The sequence below is a fragment of the Cydia pomonella genome, chromosome 22 (genome assembly GCF_033807575.1).
Source record: "Cydia pomonella isolate Wapato2018A chromosome 22, ilCydPomo1, whole genome shotgun sequence".
In the NCBI taxonomy this organism is placed as follows: domain Eukaryota; kingdom Metazoa; phylum Arthropoda; class Insecta; order Lepidoptera; family Tortricidae; genus Cydia; species Cydia pomonella.
Genome location: NC_084724.1, coordinates 12,911,458 through 12,937,704, shown reverse-complemented (window position 1 = coordinate 12,937,704; position 26,247 = coordinate 12,911,458). Strand labels below are relative to the sequence as shown.

Sequence of the window (26,247 nt, the reverse complement as noted above, 5' to 3'; positions counted from 1 at the left end):
ACATCGACTTCCTTTTAGTGTCTTTTCTTTATTTATAAATCAACATAATATATTGTGGTCGTTAGAGTTTTCCACCATTTCTGCGTGAAGCACCTCGTTGCTCGTAACAGTTTATATCACGTTTTATTGTTTTCCGGCTACAAGGCTCTTTACGGCTGATCGAAGGAAAACATCTTTGATTGGATTCGCTTGACTGTTCCAATGCTGTTTAGTTAACCGGCAGATAATCTTGTTCAAATGGTTAGTAAATCAAACCCCACAGAAAACGAATAGACTCGTTGGATATATAAACTTGAAGAAGGCTATAATACTTTGAAATTTTGCATAAAACTTATAATTAGAAATAATAATGAGATAGAAGCGAGGTAAATTCACAAATCGCATAATATCTCGACAGCTTCAAATGAGCAGCTGTTGCAGTTTTGTTTTGTAGCACAATCACATTCACAAGTTGCGTCCGGAAACTAAACTTTCGGCCCGACCCGGCGTAACATTTACCCGCTGCGGACCATTCGTGTCCGATAACGACAAATGTGAGTGAAATACCAAACAGAACAAGCTATGCTATGTATATACGTTTCTCTATGAGAACGAATTGCGTGAGATTTACTGGAGAACTAAGAGTAACAGTTGCTAGACTTATGTGAAAGTGTTAATAAAGATCGCTGGGACAGAAAAGATCTTTGCATCGTTGGACAAGTAGGGCAGCGCACCACTGATATTTTCCAGTTCCATGAAAGAGGGCTGTATAAGGGCAACTGCTTACTGGCGCGGTTGCATGGATTGGGTGAGCGGGTTTAGGAAAAATTGTATGAGCAACGCTAACTGGCGCGGACGGGTGCGACGGATTTTACCTACAATGGCACCCGCGTGCGAGCGCCCGCTCCGTGCACCCGTGCCAGCTAGCGGACTATTTTCCGGCTGACAACTTTGTAATAATCCCCGTACTTTGATCTTTCATCTGCGAGCTCTACTTCTGATGTCGTTTTCTCTCTGTATTGTATTTATTGAGGTGTGCAATAAAGAGAATTTGTATTGTTTTTCATAATATCTCTCGTGATGGCGTATTGTGAGTAAGCTAAGCAATTTACCTGTTCTCCTGTTACATTCTGTGATCTCCCAATTCTACTGGGACTAGTAAAATGAAACGTGCCTACATCTAAGTCCCTACGTTCTTTCTTTAACATTACTGATACATACGTGACCCTTGTTACACTGGTTACGAACAACTGTATAGGGACATCACTGGCCCTGTGCCGTCGTTATGATTCTCTCGCGTTATCGCATTCTATTTGCGACGCGTGCAGATATTGTAGCCGCAATATAGCCACAACTATTCTAATTATTGGACCTCAAATAAGCCCCTGCTAAGCGAATCGGGTGACGTTTATTAAGGTACAGAGGTTCCTGGAAGTAGAATACATTGTTTTGTAAATTAACCTATCCTGTGTGAATTTATTCAAAACGTAATAGTATATTTGGCAAGGACAAGTATAATTAGAAATCATTAAATAATAGGTGTTTCACATGAAAACGAGTACAATATCATTATTACATAGCTAAAATAATATTATCTTCCTTTTTCACGGCCATTGGATAAATATAACCCGCCCGTACTTGGGTTTTGAATTGCAGGGCTCTTAATATTTCAAAAAGTTAAAAGTTCAGTCATTACTAGCAGCATTCGAATATTTTATGAAGTCAGTCCGCTTCCACCAGCCACGTTATGTGCGCATTAACAGAATGTGGTAAGCACACGTCAGTGGTTATACATATCTGTGGTCATGTTACTCGTACAACGTGATGAATGTATACATCAATAATACTGTCCGATGTAGATAAATTATACTCGTATGTGTAATAAGGAAACATGTATGAAATATGTAATTATTAGTTTTGTTCAATATCTATTGATTTCCATGTGTTTTTAGGGTTCCGTAGCCAAATGGCAAAAAACGGAACCCTTATAGATTCGTCATGTCCGTCTGTCTGTCCGATTCTGTCACAGCCACTTTTTTCCGAAACTATAAGAGCTGTACTGTTCAAACTTGGTAAGTAGATGTATTCTATGAACCGCATTAGGATGTTTACACAAAAATAGAAAAAAAACAATAAATTTTGGGGGTTCCCCATACTTAGAACTGAAACTCAAAAAATCTTTTTTCATCAAACCCATACGTGTGGGGTATCTATGGATAGGTCTTCAAAAATGATATTGAGGTTTCTAATATCATTTTTTTCTAAAATGAATAGTTTGCGCGAGAGACACTTCCAAAGTGGTAAAATGTGTGTCCCCCCCCCCCGTAACTTCTAAAATAACAGAATGAAAAATCTAAAAAAAATATATGATATACATTGCCATGTAAACTTCCACCGAAAATTGGTTTGAACGAGATCTAGTAAGTAGTTTTTTTTTAATACGTCATGAAATTAAAAAAAAAAATTTTTTTTCATCATACCCGTACGTGTGGGGTATCTATGGATAGGTCTTCAAAAATGATATTAAGGTTTCTAATATCATTTTTTTCTAAACTGAATAGTTTGCGCGAGAGAACCTTCCAAAGTGAAAAAAAGTGTGTCCCCCCCCCCCGTAACTTCTAAAATAACAGAATGAAAAATCTAAAAAAAATATATGATATACATTGCCATGTAAACTTCCACCGAAAATTGGTTTGAACGAGATCTAGTAAGTAGTTTTTTTTAATACGTCATGAAATTAAAAAAAAAAATTTTTTCATCATACCCATACGTGTGGGGTATCTATGGATAGGTCTTCAAAAATGATATTAATGTTTCTAATATCATTTTTTTCTAAACTGAATAGTTTGCGCGAGAGAACCTTCCAAAGTGAAAAAAAGTGTGTCCCCCCCCCTGTAACTTCTAAAATAACAGAATGAAAAATCTAAAAAAAATATATGATATACATTACCATGCAAACTTCCACCGAAAATTGTTTTGAACGAGATCTAGTGAGTAGTTTTTTTTTAATACGTCATAAAATTTAAAAAAAATTTTTTTCATCAAACATATACGTGTAAGGTATGTATGGATAGGTCTTCAAAAATGATAGTTAGGTTCCTAATATCATTTTTTTCTAAACTGAATAGTTTGCGCGAGAGACACTTCCAAAGTGGTAAAATGTGTGTCCAAAGTGGTAAAATGTTGAACAAGATCTAGTAAGAAGATTTTTTTTTAATACGTCTTAAATTGTACGGAACCCTTCATGCGCGAGTCCGACTCGCACTTGGCCGCTTTTTTTATTTTTGCGCTGTTAGTATGTATGGGATAAATCTTGCAAGTTAAATTTGACCCACTTCCCGGTTTCCGATGAAGCTGAAAATTTGCATACATATGTAAGTCGTGTGACAATGCAATATTATGGTACCATCAAGCTGTTCTGATGATGGAGACAGGAGGTAGCCATAGGAACTCTGTGATAAAACAACGCAACCTAATTGTGTTTGGGCTTTTTAAAATTTTCTCGATGAGTATTAGTTGCCTGTGGCAAAAAAAGTACAGTCAGCGATAAAAGCTTGTACCAAAAATGAAATTTTTGCCAAAAACTTATTAATAGTCATTATTTAATTATCTCTGTACAGTAGATTATTTGTGTAAAATGAAGTATGTTCAAGAGAAACGGATACTTAAATACTTTTGACATTTGATTTGTATATGGTCGAGATAAACTTATAGCATAAACAACCTTACAAGTCTTGTGGCACTTGTTTCATTTTTATTCCACTTTAAATAAACATGCACGCTAATAGGAAAAGTTGTGTAGACATTTTCTAATAAAAACTGGTAGGAAGATAGCGGCACAACTCTACATAAGGCTTAAAAAGGCTTTAAGCTCTCTATCGTAGCTGTGAACTTTCGTGGCACTTGCCAGCAAAAATAAAAGTGAATCGAGCTAGTCTATGCTGGAGCAGGTTAATAGTATATTATTGCAAAGGCGTAGATTGCAGAGGCGGGAGGCGGGGATAGCAATTCTTGGGTGAGTTTAGAATCTGTCCGACGATGCGAAGCTGAATGCGATAAAGAATTCGAATTCACAAATTGCAATTTCCCGGAAAGAAGACGAATACACGAATTCCAAAAACTACCAGTAAGTAAAATATAACAAAGGTTAATCGACTCGAAGGATCGATCGATTTTTATTTGTATAAAGCCAGTTCTTTGGAAGTCGATTAAAATTTAAGATTTCAACATTTTCGACGCTACGGGAGAACACATACCCACCCACATACATCCTTCCTACTCTTACTTACGTACAGCATATATTGCGGTCCTGATAAATCTCATTCCCACTCAATCGGTATGTATACTGATAACCAATGAGCGGAATTCTTCATAGCAAAAATCAAACTGTCAGAGGGATTGACCTAACTGTTTTATCGACTTATCGATAAATATTTGTCACTTAACGAAACACAGGTGTCCCTAATTAGCTGACCGCCACTGTATTTTGGTATAATAGTAAAGAATAAAACAGAAAATACTTTGATGATGTAAATGAACGTAACATTTAGAGCAATATATTGTGGAAGAATCTTCTTTGAAACTGAAATAAGAATCTTTCTGTATACATTTTTTTATTGTTTTCTTTTAGGATTAACCATTTTAGTAACACGGCACGGAAATCACTCATGAAAACTCAAGTGACATAAATGACATATGTGACGCTGACATGATTTACTTAAATACGGAGATGCAAGTTGCTTATCAAAGAGGTCAAATCTTACAGAATAATCTTTTAAGTTGATTATGTATACCTAATGCGATATTATTCCGTAACATCGATAAGTCGATAAAACAGTTAGGTCAATCCCTCTGACAGTTTGATATTTGCTATGAAGAATTCCGCTCATTGCTGATAACACGCAGACCGACATGTCAGAAGGCAAACATACATAATGCATTTCTCATTAAAATATTCTGTCGAGGGATCCATGAAAACTCAACACGACAAAGTTTTGCCCCGAATAATGTGAGGGCAAGTATTAGCCAACAAAATTAGTAAACTCTTTACGTGGTCGGGCTGCAAATCTGCATGTGTGGTGGCAAACTTATTTAGAGTTTCGAGTTTAGTTGACAAGTTTCGAATGGAGTCTAAATGCAATTAATTTTTTTTAAATATACTACAATATTTAATTAAGAGAGATACATATCTGAAAACAATTTTTGCAATGCAACATATCTGATAGAGGATTTTTTCTATGACTTAACACGTAGTTGTTTTTGTGTATTAACGAAATAATTATCGTCAGGACAACTAAAGCCGGCTGATGGGGGGTGTTATTTTATTGCAAAAGCTGCTATCTCTATCATCATACTTAGATATTAACGTCATTTTGCATTGTCACTGAACTTACTCTGTGAACTAAGCATATATGTATCTGTTTACTGTTACTCTGTTACTCTGACAGATACCCTAATAATATAACTACAGTACTCGATAAATGTTGTTCTTTGCCGATTATCCTGATGTTATCCCAGAAACGCAATCGTCGGCAGTCGGCAGATCATACCAAATTGAAATGGACAAAATATCTAACCTCTAATTAACATTAATTGCATACAAAGTCTAAAAGCAAATATGGACGGTGAAAGGATATAATATTCATGACTTGATTGAATTCCAGATAGTCGTTACGTATTCTGTTTATCTACTATTACTAATAATAGGTATACTCGTAATCTTTATATTAAATTGTAGAATAGTGTGTGTACTTACTATGTATTTCATGTTTAAGCTACTCTGAATATCAATAACAAATGTACAACTGTATTTCCAAATATCATTATCTATAACGTCTAACGTTAGTAGATTGGCATAGCAAAAATTAAGAAATAAGTATAGTTTAAAAAAAACTACTTACTAGATCTGGTTCAAACCAATTTTCGTTGGAAGTTTGCATGGCAATGTATATCATATATTTTTTTTAGATTTTTCATTCTGTCATTTTAGAAGTTACGGGGGGGGGGGGGGACACACTTTTTACCACTTTGGAAGTGTCTCTCGCGCAAACTATTCAGTTTAGAAAAAAATGATATTTGAAACCTCAATATCATTTTTAAAGACCTATCCATAGATATCCCACACGTATGGGTTTGATGAAAAAAGATTTTTTGAGTTTCAGTTCTAAGTATGGGGAACCCCCAAAATTTATTGTTTTTTTTCTATTTTTGTGTAAACATCATAATGCGGTTCATAGAATACATCTACTTACCAAGTTTGAACAGTATAGCTTTTATAGTTTCGGAAAAAAGTGGCTGTGACAGAATCGGACAGACAGACGGACATGACGAATCTATAAGGGTTCCGTTTTTTGCCATTTGGCTACGGAACCCTAAAAATGGTATGTGATTAGTATATTAAACTCCATAGAAACATTAGATTGGCCAAAATCCTCGCAGAACTTTATAATTCTTTGGTAAGTAAAAATCATCTCAACAGAAAACGATTTATATTGAAATAGATGAAATTTAGTAAAAATAATACTATTTATTTCTCTTATGTATAAGATTACACGAAAAATATAATATGCTAAATTATTCCTGTCTGTTAGTCGTGAACGTGAAATATATTTAGATTATTTATTCAGAGCGGGCCGCAAATGTCTCTTAAAGACAAAAGGGTCGAAATTTACAGCCGAATAAAATAAATCTTTACTTATGGGGTCCCTATTTAAAAGCTCGGAGAACATTCGTCACGGCCTTTCTGCAAGGCAATGGCTATGAATTAATCTTAATAAATATATTAATATAATTAAGTTTTACAAGCATCTTGTAGGTACCAACACTTGCGTTAATGGATCGATTTTTACTAAATTCAATTAAAAATCAGAACATTCAATAAATTTAAAATTTAAACTTAAAAATAGATTTCAGAAACTATGAAATAAAATATTATCTCTTTAATGTGCGCTGGATATTAACAACAATATGTAGGGGTAAGATGTGATATTCACATTCGTGTCAATAGTATACATACTATGTGATCATTCTCTATTCTCTGCTGTCGATATGATCCGATGCAAAATGCATGCCCGCGCCGCACGGCGCATCGGCATTTGCCTAATGGATGCATGCGTGATGAGGGGATCAGTTTATTTGAAACAAGGCCTCTATTCGTCACACCACAGTCTCTAGGTTATCGTGGTTAAAGTGAAAGTCTTCATTCTTCAAGTTAGGCATATTGCAATGCAATGTAAATAGCATGACCAACCCCGGGCAAACTATGCGTCTAATATTTTAAGTCCTCTTTGTAGTGTGTTTGTTTACTGTTTCCTTTGACGCTTTTCGCTGGAAATAGTTTCCAACAATCGATTAAGACAACCTAGAACAATGAGATGACGTTGGGATGCCTGCATTACTACTGCACCTATATGCTATGTTCACTCACTACACTGCACTGCACTTCCTACCTTTTGTAATGAAACACTTCACTTCACAACTTAATACTCATTTATTCCGAAACCAAATTTACCTTATAAGGGGCTGTAGAAAAATCTTAATAGCGTGAAGTAGCCGATAGAACAGCGACATCTACTGTGAAATTGGGCAACTATAAAAACTAAACATACTACATTTAACATGCTCATAAATTAACAAATAGCAATTGTCACGTACGATAGTATGTAATATGTAACGGCGAGATTCCACCAGTGTGCAGCATTATGCAGCATAAGCATTTTTGTACTGCATATGCTTGTGTACAGTGCCACACACAGCCGGAATCTCGCATTAAGGTAACGCTTGAGGTTTCCTGCTTGAGAGTTACATTAGTTTCCTACTGCACATACACTTAATTTATTTGCATCCACGCAACTCACCTTTTTGTGCTTTAGTGTTCAAGTGATACATCAAATTCTACTTATTTCCTGTTTCTTTTGGTTAGTTCTCACAATTTTATTTGGAAGAAATGTATTTCTCTTCTAAAGGACGAATTTTAATAAGTGACTCGAGGCGGCGTCCGCAACTTGAGCAATTTCGCGTTTTTTGGGACTTTAAGAACTCGCATTTTGGAGGTTTTCTTGTAAACAAAAAAAAAACTAGTAAATAAATAACGAAATTATCGATTTCGTCGTTTTTTTAAAGGCTGCTTTTACGAAGGAGCTGTTAAAATACGATGATACGAAGGTTGAAAATTTATTCGTTTTTCGCAGAATGAATGACAGCTTTCGTTGGTCTAAAAGATTTATGGAATTTATGTAGATTAATTTTTATTCGCAATCGTTTTCCTTTGTTTGCGAGTTTTGATTTACCGTGGGAAGGAATATTAAGAATCACTTTGCCGTAGCGAGTGTAGCAACGGCACTTTCTGGCATAAGGCGCAATATTACATGAGCGGGGTTTGCTTTATATGTGGGTAATATCGGTTGTAATAACATACAAATAAAACATGGCTGTTCTTTACATTCCTTTACAGAATTTTTGTCGTAACTTTTTGCCACTTTTATTTTAATGCCCGATCAATCCTTTATAGATTCTTCATGTAAAGCTATATTTACACGAAATTGAAACATATCCTCGATCGCTCACCTCGCAACCTTGGAAAGTACGTATAAAATTCTAGTCAATCAATCATCCCTAAGCGCCCACGAAAACCTTCACATTTTGTTTGAAATACCAGGAAATAATAGCAACGAGGAGTTGTATTTTACTTAAATGAAGTTTCGCTACTTGTAAATGTGGAAGCTTGCCAAATACCGTGCGGCAATGCCCACATTTTTTCTTTTCGTAAATCCGAAAACAACGCGCGTATAATATAAATAGTCGGTGTCATAGACTTTATAAGGTTTGAAATACAGGCGAACAACTAAAAAGACGGAATTATTTTAAGGACTGAGCAATATCGCTTGGCTCTCATTAATATAATTTCATTGATTTTTTTCGTTTCTTACCCATTAAGCGTAGACAACCGGCAATCATTGCCGAAAATGAGATTCCCTTCGAGGCATTTTGTGAAGACCTATTATGAACCGTTTCGTCTTACCACTTTTATTTGTTGTGGCAACTTTATTTGTCAGTATTCCATTATCTTTTGGCAAAAATAACGTTAAGGGATTTCCGTAAGAGCTTTGTAACTTCACAGAGCAAATACGTAAGTAAAAAAATAAATATTTGGGACCTCTTAGACGTCGTCTTGAATTCCTTACCAACTTAACTACGCATTTATTCAGCTAATATAGTATTTCCTTCCTTTCTTAAATGGTTTTCTTATACTGCCGTAATAAATCAGAAAATGTTTAGTTCCCTATCTTCATTTGCTATATTTTAGTATAAGAAGTAGCCAGAAGTCAAGGTTGTGACATAAATAATTTTAAGTCTTAGCAACATACTTTAAAGGCAACAGTGGGCCTACCGCGAACACAGAACTTCGCAAATTGGGAGGATCTTTCTCTGTCACTCTAATTACCCCTTAATTGGAGTAAATGAGAAAGATGCCCGTAATTTGTGAACTTCGGTATTCGCGGCAAGCCCTCTGTTGTAAAAGCTTTTATAGAGAATACGTTGTTCATTGGCAGTGTTGTTCTAACTTCAAACGTTTTACTAAAAACACTGAAAAACTGCAAAATAGTTAGGACACAAAAGTGGAAAAACGAATGGGAATATCAAGTTGAATGTTTTCTCTCGGTTAGGAGTGTAATTTGAGTTTTTGACACATTTTATACTACAGGGTTGAAACCAATACCCACTTTACATGTAGAAGAGATACTTATCCTAGAATATTTTTATTTCACACAGACCTATATTAAATAACTATAAGGGTTCCTCATTGACTAAGGAATCCTAATTGCAAATGAATTAACCCTTAGCTAGGCCAACCAACTTTCATTCAATTATGCCTAAATATGTAATATCATTACACATAACCTTCGCACAACACATAAGCTCCATATGTCTTCAGTAAATTGTTAGCGCGAATATACACATGCTGTGCGGTCAAGCAACATATGGCGGCGCGGCTGGGCGCCCTCTTTACTTTATGACGTCCGTAAATGAAATACGATAGCCTACTTGGTTAGCTGACCTTATACTAAGTCCGTGTGTTTACAAGGCAATACCGGAATTTAATTCGCAATATTAAAACTAAATAACCGTGTCGTTGTTGAATATTATATTTGTTATTGCTGTAAATATACAGTATGTATTTTTGATATAACCGCAAACTTAAACTAGAGGTAGGTTTTAGTGCTATAAGATTATTCTGAAAGATTTGTTAAAATTTAGTCTTAACTACCAGAGCTTGTTTTTTGAGCGGCAATCTATTTTGTACATTATATAGGTAGTCACTTGTGTCAGTTGTGATGTCGCGTCATTAAATGCGACGTTTAGAGTTAAAACAAAGTAGTGATACATTGCTTCCTGGATTATTTCATAAGGAAAATTAAAAGTCGTCTGTATTTTATAAAAGCTACGTACTTAAGTGTGTTAAATAAAGCCTAAACTAGCCTTTGGTTATACGGTCGTATCAAAAATACACGCTGAATTATACTTGTTATTGCTGTAACTAGTCATCATCATATATTTAAGAGTTAGACTCTTGTCGGTGGAGCGATTTCCATGTGTGTCGGTCCTCTGCCTTCTCCTTGACAGCCTGATACGACACGACGTTGAGTTTTTTCTTTACTTGATCTACGTAGGTTCTCCTTGGTCTCCCCCTCCGACTCCTTGCCTCAACTCTCCCTTCAATTATGTTCTTGATATTATATTCGTCGTGTCGTAGCAGGTGTCCAAGCATCTTTCCTCTTCTATTTTCTATAGTTCTCAACAAACTCCTCTTCTCTCCTACCATGCGTAAAACCTGTTCATTTGTTTTCTTGCCATTCGCCGCCAGCACCACATCTCAAAATCTGTAACTAGTAACTATTATAAAAAGTAGTAAAAAAAGTGGTTAGATCAATAAGTGATAGCGGGGTGGTAGGAACGAGGAAAGAACGGGGAAAACAACCAAGTGACGTGACGTATTCACTTTATATTTCTAGCGTGACATGTTGACAGACGTAAACCACTTTCAATTAATGAAGAAAATCCATGGGGAAATCTGTGAAAGGGTGGAAAAGTGTCCGCGAAAACTGTGGACGGATGGAGGGTGGCTTTAGTTTTTGCTTTTAAGGGATTACTTTATCATATCGAAACCCCAACATTGTGTTTAAAAATAGAAAAGGCCCGATGCAAACTTTACAGTTTACGTGTACGTCATATTGTATCTTTAGCAAATGTTTGACGCATCTTAGACTTTGAATCAGGCCGAAAGGTATTCTTACTCAATGACAACATTCGTAAGAAGAAACTTGATCATTCATAGAAAAAGAACATTTTTAGTTCCTTCAGTGACAATATTATTGCATATAATTGTCAGACGTTAGACGACAGTAGTTGGTTCTTAATTTATATTTTGTTTAATCAATTGCCTTAAATTCATTTTATTTCTTTAAGTTTTACACGTGATCGGGCAAATAAAATCTTATGTAGATTTTACAATAAAAATTGGTTTCAACATTCAGCTTTAGTGATCTAGTATCACAATTGCTATAACCGAACGACAGAAAACGGAATCCTCTAAATCAAAAAGGAAAACTACCATATTTTATTCATCCCGACCAGCTTTCAAGATGTAAATGAATTAAATAAAACTGAGCGCGCACTACAGAACTCATCTCGGTTCACTGGATCCCTCTTGATCCGGGATTTTTCCGCTTCCTATGCTGTAGGTAATTAAAATCTGCATTAAGCATTCAATGTAAGTACAGCTAAGGTTCAACAAACTTGACGTTATTTTAGTACCGTAAAACTACCCAACTAAAGTCCAATACTGCAACTATGGTCCACAAGTTCAAAAGGAAATTAAGTATCTATACCAATGTTCCTTTTGGTTTACTCCTAGTTTTACCTTGCCTATTGTATAAACATACTTTGCCTTAGAACTACAAAAATATAGTAAAATACACACCTGAAGGAGAAAACTTGAGTTTATTTGTGGACCATAGTTGGAAGCTTTGGACTATAGTTGGGTGGTTTTACGGTACTAAGTTGTCGTTGTTGTGTACTGAAATGTCATAATTAACTTCGGTCTGAAATTTTTCAAAATTTTGTATCGCTATTCAAATGATTCGTTGCCAAAGTGATCCCCAGGCTCCCATGAGCTGTGGCAAAAAGCCAGGACAGCGCTAGGAAGATTATTCAAATGTTTAAGGGTTTCGTAAAAATATCAAAATAATACTTGACGTTAAAAGAAAATTTGAGGAAATATACGAGAACCTTATTGTACTTATTTTACAAGCATTTATTTAATTTACCCCGTTAGTTATTTTGTTGGTGTGGGTCAAATCTTGGAAGCTAAATTTGACCCACTTCCCGATTTCCGATTGAGCAAAAATTTTGCATACCTATGTATGTAAATCGGATGACAATGCAATATTATGGTACCATAGAATCGAGCTGATCTGATGATGGACGCAGGAGGTGGTCATAGAGGAACACTGTGATGAAACAACACAACCTAATTGTGTTCGGGTTTGTTAGAATTCACTCGATGAGTATTAGTTAATAATAATAATATAATAATTCAGCCTATATACGTCCCACTGCTGGGCACAGGCCTCCTCTGATGCGTGAGAGGGCTCGGGCTATAGTCCCCACGCTAGCCCAATGCGGATTGGGGACTTCACATACACCTTTGAATTTCTTCGCAGATGCATGCAGGTTTCCTCACGATGTTTTCCTTCACCGGAAAGCTAGTGGTAAATATCAAATGATATTTCGTACATAAGTTCCGAAAAACTCATTGGTACGAGCCAGGATTTGAACCCGCGACCTCCGGATTGAAAGTCGGACGTCATATCCACTCGGCCACCACCGCTTCCTATTAGTTGCCTGTTGAAAAAAAAATTACTGTAAGCGATAAAATTTTGTATGAAATTTTTTTTTTGACAAAACTCATTATTTATTGAAAGACCTTACTCGCGGCTCCTGCGCCGGTCCCAAAGGGACTGCGGATGGCGCGACGGCTGCTAACTTATGTACTAGCCATCTATTCCATTGGTCACGAGACTCCACCAAATCGAATTTTATTAAAAACCATTCCAACACGACCCACAGAACTATAACAGCTATGGGCAATCTAAGAGTACTTGTACTGGTTTGACGGTACCAAGGATTCGAAGTGCCTGGTGTAATACGCCTCTATACTGCGGCTATGATTATAACCTAAACAAACAGGCGTGTTCCGATTTTAATTACAGGCTATGAAGGTGTCTACCGTTTAGTTATGGATCTGATCTATCAGTGTCAAAAGTGACGTTTCTGGTTGAAGAAATGTCACTTTTGACAGTGACAGATCAGATTTACAATGAATCCACATCTAATTCATAAACCTGTTAAGAAATCAGAATACGCCTGACAGGATTAGCCATGCAGCGCAATTAAAATTTTCGTTTAATTTCAGCTGCAATTTGAATTAAGCTTCTTTGCCTATGTAGTTGGTAGTTTCAGTTTATATTCAATTTAACTAAGTTTGGGATTGGACGTGTTTATTAACTAATTTGTATGTCGTTACGAGTATAGAAGTTTGTGATGAAAGGTATAAATATACAAATGTAGGTTTATGCAACGAATGAAGTGGTCAACTAACCAACCCATAGTGAACAAATCTAACAAAACTGTTCATCCAAAATAGGTGGTTTATTGAAGTTGGTAAACAAAGAACATGACAGGATACTTATACAATCTAAGAAAAATCTTATCACCGCGATCTACGAATCAGCGCGGTGGGAACAGCGCCATCTAGCGGGATATTGGTACATTATCCTTGCTATACAATACAAGTTGTACATTCCGCCCACCAAGGAACGTCTTACGTTCTTTAATTACAGGAGAATACCGCCCACCGTGACGGGAGTTTTATAAAAACGTTGAATAGATGTGTAAAACCTTCCTAAGGGGCTTACAAAAAATAAGATAACAAACTAAGAAAGTAAAGCTATATAATCTAAGTTATAGTAATATAATATTCTTCTGATTGTGTACATATGAAGAATACTTTTAATTAGAGTAAAAGTAACAGGCAGAAACCATACTGACTTAAAACTAGAAACTGGTCTATCTCTGACCAAAAAAATAAATAAAAACAGATTGTCCGCCCGGGAAGAAACTTAATAGTAGGAAATGACAGCTTTTAATTTGACATGCAACTTAATTACTAACTGGCAGAACACACACCTTGGAGGTTGGGCGTTTTATTAATGACCCCTTTGAACGTAAAGTAACAACGCGAGTTATGTTGTCCGAACCAGGGTGTTTGTTAACAATCCTGCCAAGCAGCCAACGACTTGGTGGCAAGTCGTCTTCCTTGATTAGGACAACATCTCCAATGTTGGGTTCTGGAGTCTGTTGAGACCATTTATAACGGTGTAAAAACCTTGTGAGGTATTCATTTGACCATTTACGCCAAAAATCCTGAACCATGCGTTGCGTAAACTGCCACCTGCGCAAACTGCTAACGTTAGTGTTTGAGTAATTATAATCTGGCACTGTAACCAGTGGTTCTCCAACTAAGAAATGTCCAGGTGTCAAAACATTTGTATTGTCTGGATCATTGTTTATACGGGCTAGAGGTCTAGAGTTTAGACAAGCCTCTACCTGAGTCAACACCGTCGCCATTTCTTCATAAGTCAGCGTGGATTCACCTATAACCCGTTTCAGGTGGTACTTTGTTGATTTGATACCTGCTTCCCACAAACCGCCGAAATTGGGAGCATGTGGTGGAATAAAATGCCATGTGGTGCCTTCGGTTGCCAAAGCTTCTGCAATTTCTGAGAACATATTCTTATTCTCTGCTTGTAGCATTAATTTAAGTTCTCTGGAGGCACCCTGAAAATTTGTTCCATTGTCACTCCAAATTTCTCGACAGGGACCACGTCTAGCTACCAATCGTTTGAAGGCTTGTATGAATCCTTCAGTTGTAAGGCTGCTGACTACTTCAATATGGACAGCTCGCGTAGACATACAAATAAATAGGCATATATATCCTTTAAAGGATCTGTGTCCACGTCCTCCAGACGTTCGGAGGTTGATAGGGCCGGCATAGTCGACACCACAAAATTTGAACGGACGTGCTGGTGTAACCCTGGCTTCTGGTAATTGTCCCATTAATTGCGATTTAGATCGACTTGCTATAGAATGTCTGATACAAGTCACACACTTTCGAAAGCAGGCATTTACTAAATCTTTTGATCCTAAAATCCAATATCTTGAATTAATGTAATTTTGCATAATTTGTGGGGCACCATGTAAAGTCTTGATATGAGCGTCCAATACTATAAGACGTGATAATGTAGAGATTTTGGGCAGTAATATTGGATGCTTCCTATCGTTGCTTAAGTGGAGAGTATTTTCTAAACGTCCTCCAACTCTCATTATGTCTTGGTCATCTAAAAATGGATTCAGGGACTTTAAGTTTGAACCTCGTGGCATTTGTGTTTCCTGGTTTTTTAACTTTTTAAACTCTTCTTCAAAATATTCCCTTTGGCATTGTCGTAGGCAAACGTCGAGAGCTTCCTTTAGTTCTTTACTGGTTAAATATTTTGTATCGTATCTTTCAGTGACAGGTCTTCTTGAGTTTAAGAAACGTCTGCAATAAGCAATCACTCGAATCAGTCGTGATAACGATGAAAACCTATCCCAAATTGTACAATCACTTATAATATGCAAAGCCCTTGCTACTTCGAGATCTGTGATTATGTTTTTTGGTCTTTCATATTTTATTGGTTCTTTTTTAAGGTACTCTGGTCCATTAAACCACATTGAAGTAGTTGCAAGCTCTGATGGACGCAAACCTCGTGAGGCATAATCTGCAGGATTAAGCTTGGATGGAACGTGAGACCATTGATTGGCATCTAACGTTGTTAATATTTCGGACACCCTGTTTGCGACGAATGTTTTCCACCTATTTGGGTGGCTGTTAAGCCAAGCTAAGACGACTGTAGAATCCGTCCACGCATGAATGTCACCCTTGTCGACATTCAGATGCTCCGAAATTTCCATTAAAAGTCTAGTTAGAAGAACAGCTCCACAAAGTTCTAGCCTGGGTATGGACACTTGTTTAATTGGCGCTACCTTTGTTTTTGCTGACACTAGAGTAACCGTGACTTTTCCCGTTTCGTCTAATACTCGGGCATACGCCACAGCAGCAAATGCGATTTTTGATGCATCGCTAAACCCATGGAGTTCTATTTTCTTGCTAGTTTTCTTTAATCCGATCCATCTTGGAACATGGATCTGTGTAAGCATTGCCAATTCTTCACGATAAGTACACCATTCATTTGTTATGTTGCTAGGAACTTCCTCATCCCATGTTATTCCTGTCAGCCACAACTTTTGGATCATAACCTTTGCTAAAATCACACTAGGAGCAACCCAACCCAATGGGTCAAATAGTCTTGAAATATCCGAAATTATATTTCTTTTTGTTACCGGTATTTTAATAGGTGGCAGTGACACGGCGTAGTGAAATTCATCACTTTCTCGATTCCAGGTAAGTCCCAAAATTTTGATTATTTCATCCTGTTTAATTTCAATTCCACTTCCTACATCCTCTTTCTCTCTTTTAATCATCTCTAATAAGGTATTGTTGCTAGTCGTCCATTTCTGTAAAGTAAATCCAGCCTTCCCCAATAATTCAGTCATTTCTCTGTAAATTTCAATCCCTTCTTCTTCCGTTTCGCAACCTGTCATTAGGTCATCCATATAGAAGTCTTTGCGTACTCTTTCAATGGCTAAAGGATAATTTTCTCCTTCATCTAGAGCTATTTGTTGTAAAGCTTTGACTGCCAGGTATGGTGCACTAGCAGTACCAAAAGTTACTCTGAGAAGTCTATAATCGTGCAGCTCTGAATCAGGACTATCTCTCCATAATAACCTTTGAAAATTAACGTCTTCTTCCTTAACCTTGACTTGTCTATACATCTTTACGATGTCTGATACTAGCGAAATGGGATATAGTCTCCAGCGAAGTACTAAATGTCGTAAATCTGGTTGTAATTTCGGTCCAATCATAAGATTATCATTTAATGACACTCCATTCTTTCCTTTGCAGGAAGCGTCGAAAACAACCCTAACTTTGGTTGTTTCTCTCTCCTTTTTCACCACAGCATGGTGTGGTAAGTATACCGCGTCTATTTGACTTTTTTCTTTTTCAGGCACTTTCTCCATGTGTCCTAATTGTAAGTATTCATCTATAACATTTTTATATTGTGATAAAAGTTCTGGATTTTTATTTAATCTCTTTTCCAGTGCATAAAATCTATTTTTTGCAACATCTCTAGATTGGCTATATTTGCAGCTAGGGTCGTCATCAGCAAACGGGAGCTTCACAACATACCTTCCCGTATCATCTCTAGTAGTGGAAGCTGCAAATATTTCTTCGCATCTTTTCTCTTCTTTTGTCCACAGGTCGTGACTTTTGACCATAGAGACGTCAGACTCCAATTCCCAGAATTTCTTAAGCAGATCATCCTCAACAAGGTAAGTATGGAACACAGACACATTAGATACATTATTGCTGGATCTAGTCGCTCCCGCTATAATCCAACCCAACGAAGTTGCTTGGGCTACAAGAGTTTTTTCTTTATTTTTCCTTATTTCCCCCGAAACAATCTGGCTGTAAACGACTGCACCTAACAAGACGTCAATTTTGTTAGGCGTGTGATAATTTGGATCAGCCAGTGGTAATCCTGTGACGTCTATTGAACCCAAATCTACTACTTTCTTGGCTGGCATAATCGTAGTAATTGTACTCAGTACATATGCCTTTACTGAAAGCTTTTCTTCAGGATGTATCAATGATTGCAAATTTATTATCACTCTCGACTTTGGTGTTGCATTCTTCTGTCCTCCCAGACCAAAAATGTTACTGCGGATTGGTATACGTTTCAGTCCCAGATATTGAGCAGCTGCTTCCGTAATAAATGAAGCTTGAGAACCTGGATCTATCATAGCTCGCACAGGATAATATTCATTGTTCTTCGACTGGGCTCCAACAACTGCAGTGGCCAACAGCACTTGACCATGATTTCCAGAAGAAAAACAAGTCGTAATATTGGTTGGCTCAGAATCATATAATTCATCCATCTCTTCGGAGTTCTCTTCCACTGTACCAACATTGGTTGTACCTTCAACTACCTCGTCGGAAGAAACACTGGCCCCAGGACCACTTTTTGGATGAAGTAATGAGTGATGGCGACGTTTACAAACTCTACATGGTGTGGGATTCTGGCATACCTTCGCTGAATGGAATCCGCCTAAACAGTTGAAACATAAACCCTTGGTATGGACGAATTCGCGTCGTGAGTCTACGTCTTGTTTTACAAATTGCTTACAGAATATTATTTTGTGAGATTCTGAACAAAACGGGCATTGACTGCTTTGAACTACATGCAAGGCGCGTGCTTTATGAGTCATAGGTGTGGGGTTATGATAATTAGTTTTCTTGGTCTCTATAAACTCTAAAGCTCTAAATCGATTTGTTATAAATTCCTTAAATTGTTCAAAGGTAGGTAAGGTCTCTTCTGTAGTTTGCAATGATGCAGTTAATTCCCACTGTTTTCTTGTTTCTGGGTCTAACTTGAGAGTGAGCAAATGAATAACTATGACGTCCCAAGCATTGACATCAATACCTATATTTTTGAGAGCATGTAGACAGTCTGAACTAGTGTCAATTAATTCCTTTAAAAAAATTGCAGACTCACAAGTTGCGTTTTTCTGAGATAAAAAGCGTTTTAAAATTGTTTGACACATAAATCTTTTATTGCCATATCTTTGTTTTAAGCATTCCCAACATTTGTTATAATTGGAATTAGATATCGGAATTTGACGAAGCAATTGTTCCGCCTCTCCAGTTAAATACCCTTTTAAATAGTGCATTTTTTGTACATTGTCTATGGAGTCATTATTGTGAATAAGGGACTCGAATAAATCTCGGAAAGTAGTCCATTCAGTATAATTGCCCGAAAAAGTCGGAATAACAATTTTGGGCAATTTCACTGAATTGTTTTTTATTGCAGCCGATGAGGTACCTGGGATTTGTAATAATTGTTCTTGACTATTGCTAGTAACTAAAGCTTCAGCAGTTGATTTTAATTCAGTTTTGTGCTCCACATACAACTCCTGAGTTACATCATACATATCGTTCTGAACATATGTTGACGACTTTATTTCTTTGTGATGATTTTCCATTAATCTTTTGTGACCCAACAAAAAATCAGTCCACAATTCATCCAAAGTTTCTATCCTAACTTCTATATACTTTGCCGTTATACGCTCTTTCGGAGATTTTTTATAATTCGTTCGAGCTTTATTTATACGTTGATTTATATCCTCTTGGCCTGCAATCAAGGCTTCCATTTTGTTAGCTATGTAAATGTGTTTCTAGTCAAAGCCTACAACTGAATAAGTTAACAAATTTTACAAGTGTTTATAGGACCAATTTAATAAACTTTGAAATATTTACAAGTCTATAGAATAAGTTTTTAAAATTTTACAAGTGTTTTTAAGATATAATTTCTACCAAAAATCGGGCATAGGTTCCCCGTCTGAATTACTTTCCTTAAAACTAAATTATTCTAAGTTAATAAGCTAATGCACTTAAAGTTCAAATTGACTTGATTCTTGATTCGATGATGATGAATTTTAAAGTTTTTCAATTCTTCAACACTAAGTTCAAATTTGCACAACACTACTAATATTATTTGACCACTATTCAAACACTGAACTTTACGACACTTGATTTAAGGTTGTTACTTCTTTAACAATTGTAAAAGTACTCACAGTTAGTCCACTGCTTTCGTCACCTGGCTGTCCCATTCACTTGCACCATACCCTTCCGTGACGTCACGGATGTAGATTGCTCGCTCGCGTTGTAGGCTTCCTTCCAAGGCGCCCTCTGTCGGCAGCCTTTGAATGCAGTAGTACGCTCCACACGTACTTGCTGAAATCGCCCCGAACAGCAATCCACTGCCCATAGGTGCGTTGAAACAATTCGTCCAATTCTGACGAATTGTTTGTTTTATTAACGCAAAAAAACGTTTCCACTGCTATTCCTGCCGGAATCCGGCTCGAAGGACCATGAACAAATCTAACAAAACTGTTCATCCAAAATAGGTGGTTTATTGAAGTTGGTAAACAAAGAACATGACAGGATACTTATACAATCTAAGAAAAATCTTATCACCGCGATCTACGAATCAGCGCGGTGGGAACAGCGCCATCTAGCGGGATATTGGTACATTATCCTTGCTATACAATACAAGTTGTACACATAGATCATATTCGATAATATATTCCCCGAAATATTCCCGACTCAACGGGCCATACGACAAAAAAATTACTTTTGACACTTACAGATCAGTATCATATCGGAATCAGATCTAATAACTAAAACTCGAATTGGCTTGTCAGTTATTGCGCTCACGGCCATAACAGACAAACAAAGATGGCGGACAATGGCCGCACTAATTCATTGTTTGGCTCACGACACGCCGCTATATCCGAATGTTTACCGGAGAAGTCACGATGTGTTTTTGTTTGGGATAGACATTAAATGAGGAGTTGAGCTATTATGTGAGGGTCGGTTGATGGTTGTTCTATGATAGTTGATAGTTGATCCGTGTTGTGAAATGTTTATCTAGCATGGTAGTACTCCCGCTATGACGAGTCGAGCAAAGCCCAAGGGCACTACCTACCTTTTCTCGAAGCGCTTCATCGTTATTTTGAACCCTATTAACTTGGGTTTGGATCATATCAGAAAAACAATATTCTCGGGATATGATGTCCAGATATCGGACTTATCAAACATACAAAGTTTCAATTGCATAACTCTTATACTTTAGATTTTGTTAGTATCTAAAAAAAAACCGATTTTGTCAGACTCACTCACTGATGATCATCAAAATTCTTAGGGTACTTCCTGAAGTCCTGGAAAGCTGAAATTTGGTATGGAAGCTAGTATTATTACAAAAATAACAAAAAAACTCAAAATATTGAAACTTTTGCCCCCCAACCCCTTAAACTAGGGGATGGAAATTTGTATGAGATTTATGTAAATTTTGATGCTAGAGGTCTGAAAATGAAAATAGAGACACCTTGTTATAAATAATAAAACACATATATCAGGAAACTACGCAACATAAGCATTATTTTTACAAGAAGAATCTTGACTTCCTTATTTTTAATAATATCTAAAAAAGATAATTGAAATTATTTCTGATTGTATTGAACATGATGACTATTCACTAATTGGAACAATATTAATTAGTATAACTCTATCCAAAACAGGAAACAAAAAACAACAGGAACCGATCGACAGGTGGTTTTTGTTGCGCATATCGCAATGCAGTATTTTGTGCTGAAAATAAGATATACTTACGTGAATAAAATCCCTCTCGTAATTTCTGTAGGAAACCAAAGTACAGTAAGCTACTAATGATTCAATGCAGAATAACCTACTTCAAGCTGTCTGGTTGAATTTATAAAAATAATGGAGTGAATATAATACGTTTTTATCCTTGAAATGTAGCTATTTATATTGCGTACTGTATAAAATTGGCATATCTTTTTCCAAGGTTACGTTTCACGCAATCAACTTAAAAGTGAGCTATCGCAACTTATAGTTTTTTAATTGAAGTTTGACACGTTTCAATCAAAATCAAAGACTATATTTGCAAGAACACGCTCCAATCACAATCTTAAAATGTTGGTTGGTTCTATAGAAACACATCACACAAACATGGTGTACTAATCGCTTATTTTCAGTTTTATATCGTTACCCTGTATATGGTATACCAGGGAAATGTTGTACAGCTGCGTTCGTGACCCACAAAGGGTCTCTCCGGAAGATCAGCGCTGACATTTCGGTTAGCATTTATGCTGAGACGGGACCGTTTCGTGGTAAGCAATTTATTTATTTACGTTTAAATTTCCTTGTTGTATTACTTATACTATACTTTTGTATGTTAGAGTTTATCACGAATAAATGCGATGATTTCTGATTTCATAGCAATATAGTTTAAGTATAAAATAGCTAGTGATATAGCTAAGTGATTTGACGATAAAAAAGTTCACTGAAGTATATTTTCGCAGTAATTGAGATAAAATGTAAAATTCCGCTTGATGGCCATATCTTCCGTTCGCAAGTTTATCGCGGCGCGCCACATTTTGGTTCCTTTCTGATTTCTTGTCTTAAACATTTCTACTGAATTCTTAGCTTTTTAAAATTTCTACAATATTAACAATGGAATAAGTATATTTAGACTATCTATAGGTACCTATACGATTACATTTGTCATTCAATTCATGTGTACTTTTCCTTCCAAAATAAACACACTAGAAAGTGAATTCATCAAGGTCATAAACTATATTCTACACAAGAATGGGGTGCTAATAACCTGTAAAAACGCCGTAAAACCGAGATAAGTGATGTATGTGTAGCGACGAGGGAATAAAATGAAAGCCTTTTTTACAACAACCATATTCGTAACGATCTTAATAGGAGGACTAAATCGGAAAATGCGGCAATTCTGAAAGATAATAGGGACCGTGCGCGTTGGAGGGTCTGCCATCTTGTGATCTGAATCGGAACTATAAATAAGCAAATTTACACGTCAAGTGTTTTCTTGTGCATAGTAGGTTCTGCCATCTTGTGGGCTACATCGGAACAATAAACCTCACATTTACGCTTCGCGCCAAAAATCTGACAGCTCATGTGCTGCCTCCTACAGTTCATGCACGCTCCCTATACAGTTCATATTTAACTGATCCTATTTAAAACACTAAATTTTAGATAAATTTCATCCCTTTCGTTAGTTAAGCAACTTGTCACAACACCCGAAGCATATTTTATCATAAAACGCCTACAATTAAGATCCCATCAACGTGCTCACTAGCGCCACTGGAAAATAACGGTTCGGTCCATGGGGTCTAATTCCCCGAATGTCTAGTCGAGTTGCGTCAATTCCCCGAATGTCTAGTAGTCATACGTCCATTTACTGAAACGACTAGTGTCTACAAGCCTAATTCCCCGAATGTCTAGTCGTCATACGTCAATTCCCTGAACGTCTAGTCAGTCTAGAATTGTGATTGTTTAAATTTAACGATAGATATTTAAAAAAGGGGGCCGCTACGAGTACGTATATTTAAGTACCTTTTGAAACTAGTTTTTATGTTGCTGGATTCGGCGATCTATGAACCCAAAACAAAAATGGCCGTTTTAACTTTGGACGCCTAGATTGACGAATCCAGCAACGTAAAAACTATTATTATGTATTCAAACGGTACTTAAATACAAAATACAGTACGCAATGGCCCCCTTTTTTAAATATATATATTTAACTTAAATTTGTTAAATTTAAATAATCTAAATTATTTAGCAGTGGCGCTAGTGAGCACGATGATGGGCTCTTAATGTCTGAAACTAAATTATTACATTATGCATAAAAGAAATATAAAGAAATGTTTTAGGCAAATATAAATGGTCTTATTTCAAAATCGAAATCGGTTTGTGCAGACTGATTATAGCCCTGACCTACCCTAGGTACCTATTGCTACGTAGCGACTTGTACCCATAGTGAGTCGAGTTTTCACCGTACGCGGCCCCTTACACTAAAAGCCACTTTAAACGCTCAAGTTGTGTCTAGTATGACGAGTACTAGGGCACTGGAGGGACTTTCGGTAAAGAAATCCGAAGAAAAATTTTCTAAGCTCTCATCACGCTGTTAAATTGCGATTCAAATTTGAACCTTGAGCTGTTAAGTCAGGATCGAGATTCAAATGCACGTTTGTATGTGATGCAAGTATGAAAAGGCCGCTTAGAATTATTTCAGTCTCAAAGAAACGAGAACTGTAAAAGTTCCTTTGAAGTTCGCAGGCGCAGTGCTAAAGTTTTGTGAGATAGAAACATTACCATTGTTTATTGCCGCCTGATTACGTGAGCGACGTCAGTTAGAAGCAATTATTGTCTTTATGAGCCGTTTGGCAGCCTATTTAATTAGTACATACCAGTGTCTTCGACGCCATTACATTACAGACGTCACATTGTTGGATCAAGTATTTCTAATTGCTATTATGTCTCGTCAGGGCAGGGAAGTGTGGCAATGTCATCATTTATGTCAAATTTCTAATATGAGGGTTATAATGCCCGGTCCATGTTGTTCATCCAAATGCGAAATATATTATAAGTGTTCTTACTTATTGCTCATATCTATTTTTTTGGTCTCTCTTTTTTTCTAATTGTAACTTTGATATATTTCATATTGTAATATCTTGTGTCACATGTGCTTTTGTATCTAGTGTGTACTTTGTAATTATATATACAGTTTCTATTTGCGAGTTCCTGTAATTGGCTCTGTATTACTATCTCAAAAGATTAATGTATTTTTAATAGCTGTTGGAATTCCTTGTATAAATAAATAAAAAAATGATTATCTTTCATTTTGTTCTAGTCAAAACAATGCAATTTTAGCTTAGAGACGGACTCCAGCACTGTTTGTTAGAACAATGTTCTACTTGCTAAGCCATTTACAGAAAGAGCTTATAATTACCACAAAAAATACGTAACCCTGACAGGAAAAAGTTGCTCAATGATATCATGAAACTGGACGCTCTCATAGCAAGTCCAAGTCGTACACTGTATAAAGTCGCGTCGAGAGTTTTCTTAATATGATATTGTTTGGATCGACAGACCGATAAGAGTTAGATAGAGCAGGGCGCACTTTTCATATTTGTTTTGTGGTTATTAGCTGATACTTTGAGTAATATTCAATCATAAAATTGAGTAGTAAGTGTAGTAACGCTTTTCTTATAAGTTTAATTTCTAAGTTCAAACATGAAAATGGTTGGCATTGAGTTTAAGGATTTAAATGAATGAATAATAATATATTTAAGTATGTGTCGCGAAGTCTCTTATCGAGGCAACCCTACTACTCGTAATATTATGATATAATGTATACATAAATACATATTATGTACATATTCGAATAATATCTCACATGCTGTTATAAAAGGAATGCAATCAGATCAATATAAAGTCTAAATCATACTTTTGAAACCCCGAATTCGTGTTGAGGTCTTATTTCATATTCGAATCACGTTTGTGTCATGTTTTCACGCTCATCAAAACAAAATGAGAATTCGAAAAATTCATTCATTGATATTCGTCAAACGTAGGACATACCCATGTCATGTTGAAATGAGTTTGCATTACTTAAATCAAGCTAAGCTTCTTCAGAATAGGGCCTGATTTAGGATTTGTATTGTATTACGTAGAAAGTATAATCGATATTCCTTTTATCTTGATTGAGGTTTACAATCGCTGTCATCGAACAATTATCGTAAAATACTGAGTTTGTGTGTGTTTTAGTCTCAACCTTGACAAATGACTTTCAAAATATTAGTTGTCTTTGGTATGGAGTTCAATTCGACGTTTTAATATCAAAATTACATTTAGAAACGCCCATAAATCAATATTTTGTCAAGTTAAGGATTCAGTTTACGGCTAACAAATGTGTTCTAATTCTAATAATACACCCAACGCCAAAAATGTGTGTCTTTGTTTTATAATTGTAACCTAAAATTTATATTAAGCAACCACAAAAGGTTAAAAATACTCGCTAAATATCAAAACATCCTAAAATATTGTCAAAAACATAAAAAAATAAATGTGTAGGTATCTAAAATTGTCTATCTAATATTGGTTTGGCATAAACTGAATCCTTAACTCAACGAAATCTTGATTTTTGGGCCTTATTAATAACGAACGTAGTTAACGGTCGCGTTGCTGCCGCGACAACGACGTTACTTTAAAATGAGAACTAATCTTTCCTTTATTTTTGGATGTGTGTTGCAAAAAGTTCTAGCAAACGCTGGATTTAAAGTGGAACGGGACTTTTCATTATTGGTAAACATGATATTGATGGTTATTTTTTACAAGCTTTTATTTAAATTGCAATTTACCTACTTGCAATGCAAGCGTCATAATTTCATAAAAGTTTGACGCTTAAAATAACACTTGCACGTCTGTGCTATATAAATCACTGCAGAGTTATCTTAGTCTGACTATAATTGCCTGTTCAAAGCTAAGGTATCTACGTCGTCACCAGAAAAAAACTAGCATATTCTTAACTTTAAGATCCAGATGACATTTTTTCAAAAGATATTTTTAAAGACTAAGTTACGCGCCAAAATGCAACTTTC

At 36.2% G+C, this 26,247-nt stretch overlaps 1 protein-coding gene across 2 annotated transcripts in view; it reads right to left on the bottom strand.

Moving 5' to 3' along the window:
- The window catches only part of LOC133530242 (dipeptidyl aminopeptidase-like protein 6), a 238,466-nt gene that overhangs the window by 106,051 nt on the left and 106,168 nt on the right, over nucleotides 1–26,247 (bottom strand). The window lies entirely within an intron of this gene.